Consider the following 13,057-nt stretch of genomic DNA (forward strand, 5'->3'; position numbering starts at 1 on the left):
CTTGCTCCTGGTGTAACCCACCACACTGGCCTGGCTCCCAGGGAGCAGAGGGGTCTTGGCAAGCTGAAGCTGTGCACCTGTGGGCAGCCTCATAGGGGCGTGCTGGGCATGGACTGCTGTGTCGGGTACCCCTATGTGGCTGGCGCATACGTTCACATCCGAGCCGAGTAACTATTGCAGCCATTATGGCAATTGATCGCCTTCGATCCTGTGCACTGCCGTGAGATAGCCCTGCTTACTCATGCTTTCTTAAAAACAGCCGCAAGCGTCTTTAATAATTCAGCTCCTAATTGCCTAAAACGCAAACTTGAAAATGCCAGCTCAGTGCCTTCCTCCGCCCCCACCCGGTCCTCCTCGTGTCCTCCCTGCAGCCCCCCTCCCCTCATCTGCAGTGGACTTGACCTCCTAGCCTTGCCCATGGCCACATTAGGATGTGGCTGGGAAATCTGGCTGGTTCTGGTGTCACTCACCTCTGGCTGTAGCACCTCTATTACAAAAGCCTTAAAGAACTGGGCTGTAGGGCCCAGGCAGGAAGACACAGAGAAGGATTTTCCACCTATGGCTCCTCAGAATACCCTAAATGCTGCAGGCAATGAGTGGAGGGGTGAAGATGTGGGACATCTGAAGATAATAGGAAAGCCAGTGCTGAATGTGTACAGGGAGAGGCCTGAATCCTCACCCAGAGATAGATGGGTGTATTGTGGGGTGGGGGAGCCAAGTGAATCTTAACAGCGTCTGCATGATGCCTCCTATGGCCACCTTTCTATCTGACATCTCGGCAGCCTGCTCTTAGGACCATGTCCATATAGTGTGAGATCTGGTGGACTGCATTGCTGTCCCAGACCTGCCTCCCTGCTAGGCTATCAGAGGTCACCAATAGCATCAGACTGAGCTCTATTTCCTTCTGTCCCTCAAGGGCCAGCAGGGTGACAGAGGGGGGACCCCAGGAAGATTCTCCTGCACTTCCAGCCAAGTACGAAATCCTTAAGTCATAGTGTCAGGCCAGGCTGAAGCCAACACCAAAGCATGGAGCTAGCACAGTGACTGGAACTGGTTGCCCAACTAGCGCCATGGCTCCCCGTCCCAGTGAGGTCCCTGGGCTAGCCCCAATCCCTCCTTTGCCCCATGCCTAAATCCAGAGTGCATCAAATTAGACGCTCACTCAACAAGTCATGGAACTCCCTGTCCAGTAGGTACTGTTCTGGTCCTGAGAACATGGCAGGAACTCACAGATTAGAATCCTCAAGTTTAGAGGCTTTAAAACGAAATTGATAGAGTCAGGCACCAGTAGCTCACATCTGTAATCCTAGCTAATCAAGAAGCTGAGATCTGAGGCTCACAGTTTGAAGTCAGCCTGGTTAGGGAAGTCAAAGAGACCCTTATCTCCAATTAACCACCAAAAAAGCCAGCTGTGGCTCAAGGACAGTGCCCAGGCTCTGAGTTCAAGCCCCAGGACCAACACAAGAGAAAGAGAAAAGGGGGGGAGATGGAGAGGGGGAGGGAGAGGGAAATATTATGGCTCAATTGAAGGAGGCTTTGTGGAAATTACATAGGACAGGGAAGAAAGGATGAGGAACCAAACATTTGAATAAAACTCTGAACAGTGAAAGGGCAGCCAGAAGGACAGTTGTCCAGGAAGAGAGACATCAAGTCTTAGAGGTGGTGTGAGCAACAAACTGGCAGGAAGAGGCCTATCCAGATTTACCGGATAGAATAGGCTTTTCAGGGAGAGGGAGACTCTGTGGTCACATGGGCACTGTGTGCTGGCGCAGCATAGAAATGTAAGAGGAAGAGCACAGCCAGGCAGGTCCGGGAGGATTTGTGAGAATACAACCAAAAGGATTTGCGGGTGGTACGAAGCCACCAGAGGAGTCCAGACACTGGATCTGGCCAAAGTTTGTGTCCTGAGCAACTGGGAGAATGGAACTGTCAGAAAAATGGGAAGTGGCCCAGCATGTTGAGGTGGGAACTTGAAGGAGCACTTAACTTTGAGACAACTGAAGATACCTGGAGGAGCCAGGGGCCATGAGAGAGATGAACACTGGACATATGACATTGGGGGTCATGAACATAGAGGTGGGATTTGAAGTGAAATCCCAGACAGAAGCAGTCAAGATAAATCTCAAAGGCTTTCTTGGTCCCCTGGTCTGTACCCATTCCCAGAACTTGGCCTTTCATGACCCCAGAACTATGTAGCCTAGGTTAGGCTTGAACTTGCAATCTCCTGCCTCGGCCTACCAAATACTAGAATTACAGACTTGTGCTATCACATCCAGAGGGACTTTTCTTTTCTGTTCTTTTCTTTCCTTTTCTTTTCTTTTTCAGGCCCAGTCTTCGACTTGAACTTGGTACTTGATGCTTTGGCTCATTGGCTAGTACTCTACTATTGGAGATTGGAGCCATGCCTCCAATCTCCAGAAGACATTTTCTATTGTTTCTTCTATCCATGAAATTGATCTAGGTTCCAAAAAAGGGACTCTCATCTTGTTCTAACCATTGTCAAGTCTGAGAGCTCCCAGCCTCTCATTTGACCTAGCTGGGCCAATCATGCCAGGAATTTTTACTGCCCAGGGCAGACACCTGGACAAGGCTGAGCCACAGAGACCCCTTTTCAGACCTTTTGATAGTGAACAGCCCCTTGTATGAGATGGCAAGGCACCCAGGATTCCACATGGGAGAAGCCATTTGGGCTGAGTGCAAGTGACATCTGAGGAGCCGGCATGTGGGCTCCCTTTTCTGGTCACCCCTGGTGTCTCCTTTCTCCCCTGTGCTCTGATTCCAGTGCTGGTAAATCCCTTCATCTGGGAAAGGTCAACCAAGTGAGCCATTTTTGGGAGAGACAGGAGGTACAGATGGAACTCAAGGGACTCTGGGGCCCAGGGAAACGACAGATTCTCTTAGCCCATAGACTGGATTGCATGAGCCAGGCCTAGGATGGGTGTGTGAAGTACCCCCAGAGACCAGGGCTAGACGTAGTACTGATTGGGAGAAAATGGTGGTGATCTGGTTCTATTCCAATACACTTGTTAGAATATTTATATTAGGCCTATCCTGATTCCTTTGGGTTCTCAAAGAAGGTTCTATTAGTATTTGTTTTCTTGTTTGTTCTCTCTCCCTGACAAGAATCTCAGATTGAATCTGTAATGTAGGGAAGCATGAAATCTATAGGCTGAGTTTATGTAATAGCTACTGGGTATGATTTGGGGGTTCATGAGGGTTTATTTGCTCCCATTTTGTCCTGAGTGTAGACATCCACAAGGCCCCTCATCTGGTATCATCTCTGTTAATAAGCAAACTAGACTGAAGACAACTTGGCACGCATGTCCAAATGGGCATCCCTGTTCAGCTCAGGTCAGCTCCCTGAGTATTTATCACACACCTACAGAGGCAGGGCAAGATGGAGGCTGAGCTCTTGTTCTTGACATGCATTGGGTAAAGGAGATGGCTCAAAGTGGGTTATGGTATTAGGATAGATCTGCTTCCTGCTCTCATGGGAAAGATGGAAAAGAAAACTAGAGAGAGATGAGGAATCAGACCAGAAGGCTAGTCAAAAGGCAAAATGCTGATGGGTCACACTGAAAGAGGAAATGGGAGAGCAACCCCTGCAGCACAAAGGTATGCAGAGAGGGCCACAGCCTTCAGACTTGAGTGGAGCAACAACAGAGGGAAATACAGAGATACAAAAGGGACCCACCTCTGTGGGTCCCCGATGGTAAGTTGTAGGCACCCCAAGGACTACCTACCTATGCCATCTCACACCCTCTGCAAGGACAGATCTACCTACATGGGGACACATGCCCCATAAGCCACCAACACCTCAGGAAAAGCCATATCAGGGAGCAGCTCAATGAAATGAAGAAATGACAAACAAATCAGCAGATACCAAGACAACGTATAAAATAGGGCAAGAATAATTAATACTTGCAGAGATACAAAAGGATGTGACATGCATACAGAAGTCAACAATCTTGAGATGAAATTTATTAATTGCTAAAATATAAAAAATATCATTGATGGATTAAATCACAGAATGGTTGCCCTGAAAGGTAAATTAATAAATTTGGTTGTTAGTTTGGAAATTCCATCAGAATCTGTACTAAAAGACAGAGGTGAGGGGCTGGGAAGGTGGCTTAGTGGTAAAGTGCTTGCTTTGCATGCATGAGGCCCTGGGTTCGATTCCTCAGCACCACATAAGCAGGAAAAGCTGGAAGTGGCTCTGTGGCTCAAGTGGTAGAGTGCTAACCTTGAGCTGAAGAGCTGAGGGACAGCACCCAGGCCCAGAGTTCAGGCCCCATGACCAACCAAAAAAAAAAAAAAGGTAGAGGTGAAAGCTGGGTGCTGGTGGCTCATGACTGTAAATGTAGCTACTCCTGAAGCTAAGATTTGAAGATCACAGTTGGAAGCCAGCCAGCTAGGAAAATCCATGAGAGTTTTATCTCCAATTAACCACTAAAAAAGGCCAGAAGTAAAATTGTGGCTCAGGTAGTAGAGCACTAGCCTTGAACTAAAAACCTCAGGGACCACACCCAGGCCCTGAGTTCAAGCCTGGGACTGGCATGTGTGCGCACGCGTGCGCGCATGCACACACACACATACACACACACACACACACACACACACACACACACACACGAGGTGGAAATATGAAAGGGAATTTGTGAGTCCCAGAGGAGGGAGATAAGAGAGGGAACTTTCAGAGAAAGCATGGGGGAGTGTTTCATTACTGTTCCCATAAGGGCACAAGTAAGAAAACCAAGTACAGATAGAAGCAGGATCTGCAGGGCCCACAGCTGAAGAAGCATCTGCTGAGGGCTGCCTAACTCTAGAGCCAGGGTTTTTCCATGAAGTCCTGAGATGTACTGTAAATCCCCTAAAAATGCACATAGTGGAAAGAGCTTTTCTACCTGTGGTCCTGGGTTATTATTGTATCATATGTATGAATAAGTTCTGTAGTCAAAAAAGCCGGAAGTGGCGCTGTGGCTCAAGTGGTAGAGCGCTAGCCTTGAGCTGAAGAGCTGAGGGACAGCGCCCAGGCCCAGAGTTCAGGCCCCACGACTAGACCCCCCCAAAAAAATTCTTCAAGTTCTGTAGTCAAACACATCTGCACAGTGCCAGGTAAATTCTCTTATTATGGGTCTTCTCAGAGCCTTTAATAGGCACTTGACAACATTGGTATGAAAAGCACTGGCTTTGGAATCAAGTATATTTGGGTTCTTGAGCATTCTTTGCTTCTTTTTGTCTTTGTGCCATTTGGGAAGATTTTTGGCCCTTGGGGATTCAATTTTCTCATCTGTGAAATGGAAATCATAACTATTTCTGGTTTTAAGGGTAAAGGAAGAAGACAGACTTGAGAATGGCTCATTCTCAAGCAAGAAAGTATATATATGAACTATTCTGGCTTGCATGCATTTGTCACTGAATCATCTGCTCATGGCTGCTTTGTGTTATGGTGGGCAGCTGTGGAGGCATGGACCTGCAGTGGGTAGCTTTTGGTGCATGATGTATAGTCTTTGGTGAATGCATGAGGCTGAGAAGAGATGGGGGGGGGGGGAGGTTGCCTCAGGAAAAACATGTCATTTAGATGTCAGAGTGGGGTGAGGTTGGAAGAAGGGGCTGGCCAAGCAGTGGAGAGCCCTAGGATCTCATCCCCGTAGTGCCACTGTGTGACTTCACAGCCCACATCATCTGCATACAGGAGGAAGGAGGAAGTCACTCAGCCTCTCGCACATTCCAGTGATTTCTACATGGCATCGATGGCTCACATTTGTATCCTATCATCTACACAGGAGGTTGAGATTTGAGGATCATGAGTTGAGGCCAGCCTGGGCAGAAAAGTCTGTGCGACTCTTGTGTCCAATTAACCTCCAGAAAGCAGAAGTGGAGGTGTGGTGCAAAAGCACCAACCTTGAGCAAAAAAGTTAGCAACAGGTTCTGAGTTCAAGTCTCAGTACTGGGACACACCCAACAACTAAAACAGAACATATGCTGTCCTACCCTAGAAAGAAAGCCTCCCCCACCCCAGACCTCTGAGTCCTGTCCTTCTCACTTCCTCCTCCTGTGACCAGCTGCACTGGCTTCCTACTGTCCTCAGCTCAACCTGCTCACACCATGCTCCCCCTGCTGTCCCATCCACCTGGACTCTTCACAGCCTTCCTGAACTCAGCCCTCAACATGCAAACCTCCCCTTGGGCCCCAGTGTGGGCGCATATGACTTTCTCCTGTTGCAATCTGGCTAGGCCCAGTTATGCCTGGTTAATCGCCTGTCTCCTCCTTGAGAACAGAAGCACAGTGAGGCCAGGGCTAGGTCTGCCACTGTCAATGTACGTGACATGCATGTGGCAGATACAGAGCAGGCACACAGTAAGCCCACAACGAGTATTTGTTGGTTGAATAGATGCATATGCATAGGCTGCTTCTGCCTCTGAAATCTTACAGCTCTCTAGATTGAGAAGTCTCTAAAACCACATCCCTTCTGTCTAGGTCTAGCTAACAGTCTCCTCTGAGCCTGACCCCTCCTCCATGATGAGACTAGGCCCTGTCCACAGCCAACTGTTGCTGAAGGAAGGTGGATGCTAAGTATTTCCAGAACACTCCCAGGCACTCAGAGCTAAGCCTCCATGCTTCTGCAGCCTGTTGGGACAAGTCTTACAGCCTCCATTAGACATGGTTGCAAACAGGACTGTGGTTTTCTTTTTAGAGGAGTCATGGGGATGAAATGATATTTTGTGTGTAAGGCCCAAGGACAGTGGCTTGGATATAGGCAGAACTGGGACAAATGAAGCTTCTGTTGCCCTCAATACCACCACCATCATAATAATATCACCACCACCACCACCACCACCACCACTCAATTCCTTCACTAAGCTCAGAGGGAATGGAAAGGTGGCTGAGGCATCTCAGCTTACTGGAGGAAGGATGAGACTCAGACCCAAGACTTGCCAACACCCAGAGCCCAGCTCTGGCCTTTCCCCTGCCTCATGGGGCATCAAGATACTCACCCATGTCCAGCTGACGCAGAGAAACTGTAATAAACACACCTCCCGAGCTGTCAGAGGATAGCCAAGACGAGCTGCTTGGCACCAAGCATCCCAGATGGAAATTCCCCAAGACACCCTTGGGCCCTGGGCTCAAATTCCAACAAAGAAATGCTTATGCCCACACATCTCCCCAGCTCAGCAGCAAGAATGTGACTTGAGAGCACTTTGCGTCAGTGTCATAAAGCAGGAGGATTGATGACCCCGTGTGACTGGGGTGCACGCCAGGGGGAAGGCGCAGACTCAGAGTTGGCCAGAGATGTTTCCTGTGTTCCTTCACAATTTCAGAGTGGGAGGCAAAACATCACTGCACCAGTCAGCAGGTGCCTGCAGCCCCTCAGGTCTACTGGGCACTGAGACAGATGAGGCTTTCATAACTCGCTCCCTGGCAATGTAAGGGGGTATGTGGGAGATAAGGGATGCTTCCCCAACTTTGGGCATGAGGAAACTGAGGCCCAAGGACATGAGGAGCAATATAGCTTGGGTTGTGTCACCTTGGGCCTCCCAATTGATCATTACTCTGTCCTCTTGCCCACAGAGGAGTAGAAAACCCAAATTCACCCAAGAAATAGAAACTCACAAACCAACAGGGTATATACTGTGCAAACTAAAGGGCAAAGTGAAATTGTTGAGAACTGCTATAACTGGCCCTATCTAGTTCTAAAGTGTTAGGGCTGTGTAGTTCCCTTGGGCTAGACCTGGGTAGAGATAAGAAAAGACACAAGAAGAGATTTGAAGTCCTCCAAGTAAAAGGTTCATGGAATTTCCATCCCATAGACCTGGGAGAAGATTAAGGGACTAGAGGACAAAGCTGCCCTCAAGTGTTCCTCCTCCCATCTCCTGTTCATCATTATTGGACTTCTGTTACACCTTGGGAGAATAGATATGGGGGATTGGATATGCTTTGTTGTGGAGTAGAGGCATAAGGAGAGATCTCCGACTGCCCAGAGACAAATAGGCCACTGGGCAATTATTGGATTTCCCTTAAGTCTTCAGAGAAAGACCCAGGACCACATTTTGGGATGTGCCTACATGGCCAAGTAGCTCAGTCCCTCTCCTGCCATCCAAGTCTTCCCTGATCATGAGAATCATGGGAAACAGAACCACTTATACCATTCATTTCAGAGACTACTGGCCCTGATTGTGGCTCAAGGTTCTCACACACTGTCATGATGGGCAAAGACATGACATTTGCAGTATGTAGTTCCCATGTAGAAAATTTCATCTCTTCTTGTAAAACACTGTCTACTGAGGATACATTCTCTCAGACTTGTTTAGCTCAGAATGGCTCAGTTTACCTTTCTTTTTTGCTTGTTTGAGACAGAGACTTGCTATATAACCCAGTGGGGAGTCAGCCTCAACTTCATGACCTTCCTGCTTCAGCTCGCTGGATGCGGGGATTACAGGTGCGCATCACCTGTCAGCCTCCTGGCTTGCCTTTCATTTTTTAGAAAAACATTTTGCTGAATATAAAATTCTGGTTTGACAATGCCTTTTTCTTTGAACACTTTGAAAAATATGAATCCATTATAGTCTGGCATCTGAGGTTTTTGTGGCAAAGTCTAACCTCATTTGTGTTATTATTCCTTGAATGTGTCTTTTTCTCCTCTAGGCAATATGGAAGTTATCTTATCCCTGATTTCAGCAATCTGATGGTGATATTTGTAGCTACGTTTTCTCTGTATAGTTCCTGACTGGAATCTGTGAAGCTTAATTGGATCTGTTTTGGAAAAAGATGTTAAATTCTATTATTATTTTTTCAAGTAATTTAAAGTAAGATCATAATTTCTTCAATTTCTAGTTCTGTCCTTTTCTTTTTATTCTTTTCTTCCAGGACTCAATTATACATTTGTTAGACTGTTTTATATTCTTCTCTGTTTAATTTCTTCCATGTGATTTTAGTCCATTAACATTTAATATAATTACTGATACTATATGTCTGCAATGTTGTTACTTGTACTGTATTTGTCTTGTGTTTTTAGTTCTCTTCTTCCTTTGTTTTTCTCTCTACTGTCATGTTTCCTGGCATGTCTTGTAATTGCTGAGTGCTAGATCAGGTACATATGTATCTCCTTACACAGGTGACATGTTTTCAGGGTCAGATTTGATGAAAAACTGTTAGTCTCAGGTTGGAGGCATAGCTCACTTGGTAGAGTGCTGGCCAATGAGCAAAAGCTTCAGGTACAGAGTTTGATAGGCTGTCTCAGACCTGAAAAAAAAAACCCTCTTAGTCAACTTCCATTACTGTAACAAAATACCTAAGATAAATTAATAAAGGAAACATTTTATTGATGTTACAGTTATAGAGATTTCAATCCATGGTCACTTCGTTTTGATATTTTGGGCCTTTGATAGCACCATCCATCAAGGCCAGAGCACTAGGCAGAAGAGGCATCATGGTAACCAGGAAGCAAAGAGAAATGAAGAAGAGGGGCCAGGATCCAAATATCCCCTTCGAAGAAATGCTCACAATGACCTAAAGTCCTTCCTCTAGGCCTGTACCTTCTAAAGCTTCCACCTCCTGATAGCACCATGGGCTATTGAACACATAAGCCTTTGAGAGACAGTTAGAATCCAAACCACACCAGAGACAGATATATGGATTTCAGTTTCTCTTTTTGAGCTCCAATTTCTTGTCATTTTCCCTCATTTCATTCCAGGCTTCTTCCCATCTTCCATTTCTTTTGACCTACAATATCTTCAAGCACAGATAGAGGCAATAATCTTTTCAGTAGACCTCTTTTCCCATGTCATAATTGTGTGGCAGTCTTATTATCATAATAAAACCTACATATCATATCATTCAGAGTGGTTCCATTCCCTCCATAAAGATCCCAGTTCTCTGTTAAAATGTAAGCTGCTTCTACCTCCCCCCACACACTCATATATTAATCATAATTACTGTGAGGTCCTTATCTGGATCATCTCTGGATTCTGTTGACATTACTAAAAGCAAATATTCATATCTAGCAATTTTCTCTTCAAGCTGGAAATTATGTTATAGAAGCTCAACTTGAATTTTTGAGCTTCTTCTTAAGCTTATTTACCATCTACAAAAAGAGTTGATTTTGACACTTAAATCATACTAATTTTTTTTTTTTTTGGTCCGGTTGTGGGGCCTGAACTCTGGGCCTGGGTGCTATCCCTCAGCTCTTCAGCTCAAGGCTAGCGCTCTACCACTTGAGCCACAGCGTCACTTCCGGCTTTTTTCTTTTTGCTTATGAGGAATCTAACCCAGGGCCTCAGGCATGCAAGGAAAGCACTCTACCACTGAGCCACCTTCCCAGCCCCTCATAATCTTGTAAAGGTTTTCTTTTGGCTTTTGGTGGGAAAGATCTATTTCCACTTTTTCCTTATTCATAGAGTTAAGGTATAGTGTTAAACCTGAAGCATAGCCTTTATGGGGGTCTCAGACCAGGGTGTCCACAATTTGGCTCCATTTGTTCTCTAGTCTGAGCCTGAACCTCAATCTTTTCTCATATCTATATAACCTTTGAAATATTTACAGCTGGAAACAGGCTCTTTCCTGTCCTCATCATGGGCTTTTCTGCCTCCAGATTTCTTGACTAGGCAGCAGCCAGAGAACGGGCAAGCAGTGTAGCTGGGCAGCATGAAGAGAACTGGAGCCAAGGAAGCAGGCCATTAGATACGCGATGACAGTCTGGAAGTCCCTCTGGAGAGGGACAGCTGATGGAGGACCTCTGAGGGGACTGACAGAAACTCCCAGCTCTGAAACTGACACCTGCAGTTATCAGACAAGGGCAGGAGATTACTGGGAGACAGGAATCCTGGTACACTCTCTCTCTAGGGTATAGCCCACAGAATGTATGCAGACCCCTTAATCTGTCCTGCTGTGCTCAGCTACTAGCACGCAGAGGACATATATGCCCATCTATTAGGCCTCAACTTCTTCTACCTTAGAATTCATTTAAGCTTTGTGAAAGAGAATACCTAAGTCATGGTGACTTAAAGCAGATGGGCTTTATTTAGTAAGAAATCCAGAAGTGAGTAGTTGTTGGATTTAGCATGGCAGAGCCGGGAATCCTGTGTCTTTCACCAGGGGTCCACTTTAGCAATCTGAACCCCATCCAGGAAAGGAGGAAGGAGAAAGGGTGAGAAGAGAGTGTGCTCCCTTGCTCTTTTGCATGTTTCTATCTCATTGTCCATCTCCATCCACGAAGGATGATGGGAAATGTAGTTTTATAGCAGAGCTCATGGTTATACTCTGGTCTCTCACCCATTCTGTTAGAGAGAAAAGAGGAAGAGGGAAGGAAAGGTAGCAAGGACTACAAGATGGGGATCTCTGTCAAAGGTGTGAAAGATGTTGCTTTCTGCATTGTTCAGCTAATAGCAGCAGGTAGTCATGAATTTGGGGAATCTTCCTAACGGCTCATCTATGTAATGTCTTTCACCCTTCACCATTTATTGGGTAAGGACTCCAATAATACTTGCTTTGCTGACTTGTCTAAGCCCCACCCAGGGAGAGACCCATGAAGGGAGGCTCAGAAGACATAGTTGTACCTCCTTGAGGAAGTTGAGTTTTAACTTACACAGTGGGTGGAGGAAATGGAACTTTGGGCCTTGTGTGCAGATACTATAAAGAGCAGGTGTTAGTGTAGACATGGCTGCTTGTCAACTTTTCTACCTCTTTCCTTCTTTCTCTTTAGAGAGCTTTGCCCATTTCAGGGGATCCATTTCCTCTTTCAGCCATGAGAGGAGCCAAGCGTGGTTGATTTGACCATTGTGCTGGGCCAAGTGCAAGAGCAATGAGACCTTAACTACCCAGTGCCCTAGGGACAAGATTTCATCCTCCTTTGTCCACCCTGAGGTGTGTGACCAGGCTGGTGACACAGGCTGGGTAACTATGCTCCACACAAGCATTCAGGGCCCAGGTGCTTTCTGCCTGTGGCTCTGCCAATTCCTACATCTGTATCACTGCTGTGCAAAGATGCTAAATGTGAGAGTGGGGAGAAGTCATGACCAATTCATCTAGAAGTAGCACATGTTGCCTCTACTACCTCTGCTGGAGAGAACTTAGTCACATTCTCAGTCCAGAACTCGAAATACGGTCCCAAGTTACATATATTTAGGATTGATTCTCTCTCATCAAAGAAGAAGGTGAAAAGAATTTGCATGATGACTGATGGTCCCTCCCATATTTCCTCCTCTGAGTTTTATGCAGATTGCTTCAAGGCTTTTATATGCACTGCCCCAGCTTTTTATTGGTTAAACAGGAACCCAGGGCATTATGGGAAGAGGAAGCAGCATTTGAGTAGGAACCCAGAGCATTATGGGAAGAAGCAGATCTATGACAGGCCACATGTTATCCATCACATTATGTCTGCCATTTTTTTTAATCCTTATCTACCTAACCTAGGAGGCCTAATTCTTTCTCATTTCCTGCATCCTGAGGTAGATAAGGTTAGAAATTCTTGTCAGGCAGTATTCAGTGTTGACTAACTGGGCAGAAATTGTGAAGACTAAATGCTTTTGCTATTAGAATTCTCCCTATACAAACCTAGGAACTGAAAGCAGATGCAGAGCAGTTCTTGAAACACCTGACCTTTGTGAACTCTCACAGCTTGGTAACGCAATTGCAGGAGTCCAGTAGCTTTGGATCATCCACTGTACTACTCCTGATTCAGACTCACTAAGCTAACCCTTGCCATCTGAAATCAGGAGACACCTGGATTAAATACTGAAGCTCTCAGCGTCCTTGGCCGTGGATCACGAAGACACAGTTGGCTGTCTCTGTTTTGCACTTTGGGAAACCCCATCTTTTATTTGCCCAACCCAGCCTTGCGTCTGAGATCCATCCTTGTTACCTGCTCCACCAATTGAAGTAGGTGTTAGGAAATGCATCCTAGTTTTACTAGCTAGTGTAGTAAGTTGGAAGGTCAAGAGTTATTTTAAGTTTTGATTGGCCACACACTATTTTATGCCAGGCTTCTGGTTTGTGCTGTAATAAAACTCCCTCAAATACTTTGGTCAGTTTCTGGTCTATTTGCTTCCAGTTTCCCTGT

Source organism: Dipodomys spectabilis, unplaced genomic scaffold (genome assembly GCF_019054845.1).
Source record: "Dipodomys spectabilis isolate Male_0828 unplaced genomic scaffold, ASM1905484v1 ptg000187l, whole genome shotgun sequence".
Lineage (NCBI taxonomy): Eukaryota > Metazoa > Chordata > Mammalia > Rodentia > Heteromyidae > Dipodomys > Dipodomys spectabilis.